The sequence below is a fragment of the Girardinichthys multiradiatus genome, chromosome 19 (genome assembly GCF_021462225.1).
Source record: "Girardinichthys multiradiatus isolate DD_20200921_A chromosome 19, DD_fGirMul_XY1, whole genome shotgun sequence".
Classification (NCBI taxonomy): Eukaryota; Metazoa; Chordata; class Actinopteri; order Cyprinodontiformes; family Goodeidae; genus Girardinichthys; species Girardinichthys multiradiatus.
The window spans coordinates 6,150,620-6,159,158 of record NC_061811.1 but is presented as its reverse complement, the minus strand read 5'-3'; the positions used below and the strand labels follow the sequence as shown (position 1 = coordinate 6,159,158).

General features: G+C 40.4%; 1 long non-coding RNA gene across 1 annotated transcript; it reads left to right on the top strand.

Moving 5' to 3' along the window:
• The first annotated feature begins 226 nt into the window (after positions 1-226).
• Positions 227-2,767, top strand: LOC124884904. Its single transcript, XR_007042545.1, has 3 exons — positions 227-515; positions 1,071-1,181; positions 2,604-2,767. It is a non-coding gene; the product is annotated as an uncharacterized LOC124884904 (long non-coding RNA).
• Positions 2,768-8,539: the final 5,772 nt, after the last annotated feature.

Here is an 8,539-nt window from a genome sequence, read left to right as displayed (position 1 = left end):
GGTTAAAATGCATAAGCGCGGACAGCGCGTTATGAGCAATGTTCTGTTTAAAACCACCCTTTAAATAAAGTTTATCTTAACTTTAAAACATACAAAGAACACAGAACCGGCGCGTGCCGTAGCTAGCCTACTAGCTCTAAAGATAGCCAAGTTCCACAAAACAAAACTTCATAACATGAAAACGTTTAGATCATTTAATCCTAAACCTATCTGTTAATCTTCCCAAACCTAACCTCTGACCATGTTGAGGGAATGTTGTCCAAGGGCAAAGTTTGAAGAAGGTATCCAGTCAACAAGCGGTTGGCTCGGTAGCTAACCTCTGCGTTCGCTCTGTGAACTAAAGAGTTAGCTCCGGCGAGCTGGCGGCTCGGCCTGTCCGCTGCCCAGCTGTTCGTTACCGGAACACGGGTGTGCAGGCCGTAGTAACTTCCTTCAGACTCGGCTTGTAGAAACAGCTTCTCTGCCGGGGATCTCTCTGCGACACAGTTTGCTTCTGTGGGGCTTCAGAGAGAAAGGTAAGCAACTCTTACACCTTAATTTCCCCGTTCATGAATGAAAATACCGGATACACAGACAGTATTTCATTCTACTTAACTTTGCATATGATCGATGATCGTATGGCTTTGGATCCAGTTGAATTTATGTCTTTATGTGGGAAGGGTGGGGGTCTTATACGGGCAGTGGCATCACTGGGACGTCCTCTGCTACCCCCCCTTCCCCCTTCGGAGTTGTGCTTTATTTTGGGTAATGGCACCACAGGAAGTCCGCAGTTATCCCCTTTTCTGGCTGTGCCGGAAGACGGTTAATGCACTTTATTTTGAAAAGTTCCAGGAATGTCCGTACCAGAGTTTTAGTGTTGAAATCCATGGCTGTAGGTCCCAACAGTCCATTACCTAACTTTGGTAAATGTCTAAGTACATGTTCTCTGTCGTGTTGGCTCTCAATGCTGGTAATCCTCTAACGTTATGTTTTTTTTTCAGTTTAAATACATAAACGTAATTAGCTCACTAACATAATGTTAGCCTCCTAACAAGGAACTTGATATAATTTTGTTTTCATCTTTCATTTAGCATTTCCTGAATGGAAAGCCCACCCGAGTATCCCAACCCTGTAGTTGCTCTACAAATGATGAACCAGACTAGGGAGCAGCTAGGAGCCAGTCGAAAGCCACCCAAACATCGGTAGGTCTACATGCTAATATTTTATTTGAAAAAAGGGTTGCACTAACCAGTTAGGTAGAATGAGCAGTGAATGCTTATAAGTTACACTTATCATTACACCACTTTGAAGAGCAACTGGTATATAGGCAATGAATAAATACTGTATAGGGATTGAATGCTTGTTTATTGCACTTAACTTAAATAACATGTTTACCAACTCGCAGGTTAAATAAATAATAATCATGGACAAAGTGTGTATACAGATTAGGTTTTGCTGAGCTGAATGCTTCCAACTCCAGCTCCTGCACTGATGATGTTGAAGAGACTCAACAGCAAGTTGATGACTGTAGTGAGTGAAATGTATAATATTAATTAGCACCGTTTTAAAATGAGTGTAACCCTGCCCAATCTCATTAAACTCTGTATTGTGCTAAATGATGAAATAGGCAGAAATAAATTTCTGACAGTGCATCTCCTTCCTTTATTATAACATTCACTCTTTTCAGAGGTTGAAACAAACATACATTGTTAAATGCAATGGAACAACATCCAAAAGTCCTAATATGAAAAATAACTGATTTATCTCACTGGCATGTAACATAATAGTCAAAGAAAAATACATCAAGCTTGGTCTTCATTTGTTCGCATTTTGCAACATCAAAGTGTATCCTTTCTAGGTTGTAGTCCTCTTCACATTTAACAAAGAAATCACACCATGACATAGCTCAAACTTTGCCAGATGAAATAAATGTTCCCTTGAAGGTAAATCCAGATTGCTGTCCCTTAATGTCAAAATCCACTTGATCAGATAACTTCTTCATAAGCTTACATGTAAACAATATTAGACATGTATCTATGAGCAGGCTTTAATTATCTCTTTGATTAAAAGGAAGTCACACTTCATTGTTCATTTAGAGGTATTGCCAGCCATTGCAGCTTTCACTTTGACACCTCTTCTTTTCCCACCAGAGCATGTTCAAAATTGTCTCTGCTACTGTTTACTTTATTTGAGCTTGACAAGCTGTACTTGGTGCATAAGGCTCTCTGTTTCTAAGCAACAAGGGGAGACACCTTTAACTTTACAATGATCACAATTAGATTTGGTGTCAATCACTACAGCTTTTAATTACAGCCAAAGCTCATTGACATGACAATGGAAAACACAGACTTTGTAGAGTTCATAAGTATTTTATTCTTTGCTGGTGAGCTCTTTTGTTGTCAGAGACAATTTGTGCAAAAGAAAATCAAAATACTAAAGCAGTTTCGGGTTCAGTGGCAGTCTGTGTAACTGCTGTAATATGACCTGTTCCAATCAAATGATCCAGAAAAAGAAAAATAATGTAAGATTATTTTTATTGTTATTTATATGAGTTTGTTCACACGGTTTGACAAACAAGGAATTCTTCATGACACAAATGTTTTTGTTTGTTTTTAAATCAACAGTTCATCTGAGCCACCATACAGGAAACACCAAAGGCCACTCTGTGGGATGTTTTCTCAAGGAGATGCACCACTTGCTGTGAGAAAACCACAAACACTGAGAAAAAGCAAACATATTTTTCACCTGACTCTCTTCGTGTGTATGCCTAAAATCTGTGCCCTTATTAGCAAAGAAGAGAAGAAGTTGATGAGTAGATATGAAAGCTTTTCTTCCAAAGCAAGTCTAGCATGAATGAGTTCTTCCTTCCCAGAGGGGCTGCTGATATTGACATTAAAGCCATGAAACTCAGGACAGCTATGACACTGCAAATTAGCATTTTGACAGTGAGTGGGACTTATTCAGCAAACCTGTAGCTACTTTGGGTTTTAAAGTAACATTTAACTTGTCATTTATGTCAAAGCAGTCTTTGTCTGGTAGTGCCTTCCTGGTTTTTTAAGGCTTTCATGTGCAAGAAAATTGTGTTTTAAAATAACTTATCTGCTGTGAAAAACAACAGTAATATATTCAGGCCATGAAAGTTTATTTGTATAGCATATTTTATCAATAAGACAATTCAAAGTGTTTTACATGATGAAAACAAAAAAGAAAAAAAAACATTGCAGTGGCATAATAATGGAAAGTAAAGAAATGTTGAACTACAGGCTGCTTCAGTTAATAGTTTAAATAGAACATTCAAAGGCAACTTGAAACAAATGGATTTTGAAAGAACGTAGTCTTTTCAGTTTTCTGGAAGTTTGTTTCAGATTAGTGGAGCAGAATAACTGAATGCTGCTTCTCCATGTTTGGTTCAGGTTCTGGGGATGCAGAGTAGACTGGAAACAGAAGACCTGAGTGGTCTGAAAGGTTGATACAGCAACAATAGATATTTTATGTGCTAAGATCTTTTTTTGTGCTAAGTCATTCAGTGACTTCTAAATTAAAATAAATATTTTGAAGTCTATTTTCTGAGATACAGGGAGCTGTGGAAAGGACTTTAAAACTGGGGTGATGTGCTCTACTTCCTAGAGGACTACCCCTTCATAAGAAGGGGGACCACCCTTCTTATGAAGGGGGACCGGAGGGTGTGTTCCAACTACAGGGGGATCACACTCCTCAGCCTCCCTGGTAAGGCCTACGCCAGGGTATTGGAGAGGAGAGTCCGGCCGATAGTCGAACCTCGGCTTCAGGAGGAGCAGTATGTTTTTTTTCCCGGCTGTGGAACACTGGACCAGCTCTATACCCTCTACAGGGTACTCGAGGGTTCATGGGAGTTTGCCCAACCAGTCCACATGTGTTTTGTGGACCTGGAGAAGGCATTCGACTGTGTCCCTCGTGATGCCCTGTGGGGGGGTGCTCCAGGAGTATGGAGTCGGGGGCCCTTTATTAGGGGCCATCCGGTCTCGGTACATATGAGTTTGGTCCGCATTGCCGGCACTAAGTCGGACCTGTTCGCGGTGCATGTTGGACTCTGGCAAAGCCTACAGCATGCGCTGGGGCAGTTTGCAGCTGAGTGTGAAGCGGCTGGGTGAAGATCAGCTCCTCCAAGTCCGAGGCCATGGTTCTTGACCAGAAAAGGGTGGCTTTTCCTCTTCAGGTTGGAGGGGAGTTCCTGCCTCAAGTGGAGGAGTTCAAGTAACTCGTGGGTCTTGTTCACGAGTGAGGGGAGAATGGAGCGGGAGATCGACAGACGGATCGGTGCGGCTGCCGCAGTAATGGGGGCACTGTGCCGGTCCATTGTGGTGAAGAGAGAGCTGAGTCGAAACGCAAAGCTCTCAATTTATCTGTCGGTTTATGTTCCTACCCTCACCTATGGCCATGAACTTTGGGTCATGACGGAAAGAACGAGATCCCGGAAACAAGTGGCAGTAATGAGCTTCCTCCGTAGGGTGGCCGGGCACTCCCTTAGAGATAGGGTGAGGAGCTCGGCCATCCGGGAGGAGCTCGGAGTAGAGCCGCTGCTCCTCCACATCGAGAGGAGCCAGCTGAGGTGGCTCGGGCATCTATACTGGATGCCTCCTGGACGCCTTCCTCGGGAGGTGTTCCAGGCACGTCCCACCGGGAGGAGGCCCAGGGGACGGCCCAGGACACGCTGGAAGGACTATGTTTCTCGGAACACCTTGGGCTCCCCATGGAGGAGCTGGAGAAGGTGTCTGGGGAAAGGAATGTCTGGGTGTCTCTACTGAGTCTGCTGCCCCGCGACCCAGTCCCGGATGAAGCGGAAGACGACGAGTATGATTGAATGCTTGACTTTGTGATTTTCTTTATGTGCCTCTAAAGGTTCAGGTCTGAGTCCATCACTACACCCAGATTTCTGGCCTGATCTGTGGTTCCTAGCTTTAGCAACTAAAGCTGTGTGCTGACTCTTGATCGCTCCTCCCTTGGTTCAAAAGTAATTAATTCAGTACTTCAGTAATTACTTATTCCACTAAAGAAAAGTATGGCACATTCACACATTGATTTATTCCATGCATCTATCCAACGTTTAAATGGGTTCATAGTCACCTGGTGACATTGTAATGTCTGTGTAGTTATAGTAACTTATCTTATCTTGTTATAGTAACTTATCTTGTTGGTTGTTATGAGCTAGGGGTAGCATGTAGATATTAAACAGGAGGGGTCCCAGGACAGAACCTTGGAGAACCCCGCAAGTGATTTTTGTCAACTCTGATGCAAAGTTACCTACTGACACAAAAAAGTGCCTGTACTTCACATAAGACTCAAACCAACTACTGTACCAGACAGACCGACCCAGTTCTCCAGTCGGTCCAGTTATAAACCATGATCAACTGCGTCGAATGCTGTGCTGAAGTCCAATAGTACCAGCACTGTGGTTCTTTCACAGTCTGCATTTGTGCAGATATCTTTGAACACATTGAAAGGGGCTGTCTGGTGAGCACAGAAACCTGACTGGAAGGCATCAAACCAAACCAACATTGTTAAGTGATTCACATAGTTATTTTGCCCCTTTGTCTTAAGGGTTGTCAGCAAGGAAGTTAAATGTCTCCCATAATGATTAAGAAGTAATAATCAATACACATCACAGATAGAAGATCATTGAAATCATTGAAAATGATTGTCTTGGATTTCGGTGGCCTGTGTACATTCATAAACATTGCTTGAGCAGGGCCTTTTGCCTGGACAGCCAGATGTTCAAAAGAGTCAAAATTGCCTAGGAACACCTTTTTACACTTTAGCGAATCATGAATATTTCACACTTTCAAGATTTCTAGATTTTCTTGCTCTGGAATCCCACAATCTTTGCAATTCAGTATGTTGGGTTTCTGAAGACAGTTTAACTACTCATACAGCAGAGCCCCCTATATTAAATAGAACAGTAAGGCCTTGAATTCAGAATAATTCATCTACATAATTTAGTTTTTGCAATAAAAAAACAGTTGATAAACTTGGATTACTAAAGATTTTATTTCTTTTACTAGACCAATTTTAATTTAATCTGGTTCAGAATCAGGAAGATCTTTTTAATTTCAGCATATAAAAACAATCTGTAAGCACAGAGCGCGTGAACACATTAGCAAAAAATTAGGTGCTCCAATCAGCTTCTAGCTGAAAAACTTGATGTTGCATAAATAAAACTCTGTATCCTGTTTCAAGTTGCCAATACTTATTCAAGAAGTATTCAATAAGAATATTTATTCACACTACAGCCAAAAAATGGCTGTAGTGTGAATAAAAGTGTGTTCTGTGCTCATGGGCAGGTGTAACACAGTTTCCTGGCAACAGGCAGGAAGGATTTTCTGTGGCATTCCCAGGTAAATGGTGGGCCCAACTTTACATTCACGGTTGCAAAGGGCATTTAGGTCCTTTTTGTTAAGGTTATCGTGAACCTAAGAATTAATTAGTATCCTTTGTCTTCTGGATGGTTTTGCTGCATTTTAATGAACCTGTTTACAACAATCTTTTAAGGATGTTAACTTTTAGCTTATTGGTTCAGGAGGTTGTGGAATGAATGAACCAAGAGCTTTCTGTTGCTTTCTAGTTGATTAACAGATAATTGGGGAAATGTGCGAGGTAAAAAAAAAATGGTCTTTTTCCTGATTGGAAGGAATTCTTTGATAGACCTAAAACTTTACTTTGAAACAACATCTTATTTCCTAGACAAACATGTCTAAACTTGCATGTCAAAGAAAAAGCAAATAACAAACCAGAATTATCAGGTAATGTTGTGCTTCTTGAGATCACACAACCTTCTGTGAAATGGTTGTTTCAAATATGTATCACATTTGTTAAAGGACAACTAACATTTATCACAAACAAGTTTTCAGAATTACACAGAGTTGCATCAGATCAAATCAAAGTTACCCTAGATGACACTCTAACTAAAGCAAATGTTTGATTAAAAATTTATTGTTTTTGGATGAAATAATTCACAATGTTTCTAGTTACTGGTTTATTACAACAGACGTGTGACAGAATAAATTAAGGACAGACACAACCCCTCAGTTAAAACCGTGAACTGATTACTGATATTTGAAGTCCAGCTGCTTAGTTAATAGTTTATGGTGCTACAACAAAGCATTTGATTTTGATGAAAAACATGTATCAATTATAATAAAACTCATCCAAGATTTGCCTTCATAAGTTTTCAACTCTGGGAGACATAGAAATGTATGAACCTGAAATTCTTTTCATCGGTTAGAGCTGTTGCCTCACACCTTGAATCGTGCAGGTAGTTTCCTGTTTTCTCAGTATGAATAGATCTTCTCCAGGTACTCTGATCCCATCCCACAATGCCTAATCAAGCATGTTGGTTAAACTGGTGACATTTTTTTCCATAATGGACCTATCCAGGATGGACCTAGCCTCCTTCTGATCTATTGTTGGGATGGATTCCAGCCCAACAACGTCACCTAGCCTTACCAAACTGGATCAAACAGAAACTGAAAAGCTTGGATAGAAGATGCTCCTCCAAAAAAAAAACAATTAGTCATTTTTTGAATTATTATGGGGTTTTAAATGTCAGAAAACACAAAATAATCAATTAAAATGTTAAAGGACTTTGTAAGCTTTAGAAATCCTGTTTTCTAAGAAGTAATAATGTATTCTGCTCACATCTTGTTTTTCTGTTACACACCAGGGCCGTATTAGAGGTGAGTTTTCCCTTTTTCGAATGATGTCCTAGATTTGTCATTTCGCTTCACTTTGTATGACCAGAGTCCTCTAAACCAACTTCCTGCTTCAGCAGCTAACACTGTTTTCATTTCTTTCTTTCTTTCTTTTTCTCCACCACACTTTTTTACTTCAGATCACTTCTTGCATTGTTAAGAAACATCCACTTTATCGTCTGTGTTCCTGTCCTCTTTTCATTTTCGGTCTATTCACTGAAGGTCCATTTTTGTCCTTTTGTCAGTTCTGTCCTTTTCAGCAGAAGTGCCAGAAATTATTAGTGAAAGAAAACCACAGAGGCACGAGTACAAAAAAAACAAAAAAACAATCAGCAGCACAAGGGCAACCACAATCCCTTTTTCTTATGAAGCTGTGTCTCTTCATTCTTGTGTGTTGCCTGTAATTTGCAGATTTCTCAACAAATAAAGGTGATTATAATTCATGTTTAGGAAAAGTCTGGCTATTTATAATACACCCCCACCTAAGCTTCAAGAAAGCTCACCCAACATTTGCATGATAAAACATCCAATGTGCAGCACAGTTCAAAAATATTGATACTCACTGAGGCATGCAGCAAACAACAGACACTGTCTTCACCTTCTTTCAACAACTCATTAGTTTTGCAACTCTTTTTCTAAGGCCTGATTTAAGAGATATACTCATAATAGTTGAGCTGTGGATCTCTGCAGCTTCTCCAAAGTTACCATGGGTGTCTTGGCTGTTGTGTTTTCATGTTTAGATGATGGATTGAACATAGCTCTGTGAGATGTTCAGAGCTTGGGATATTGTTTTAAAACCTAACCCTGCTTCAAACCTTTGCACAGATTTTTTCCTG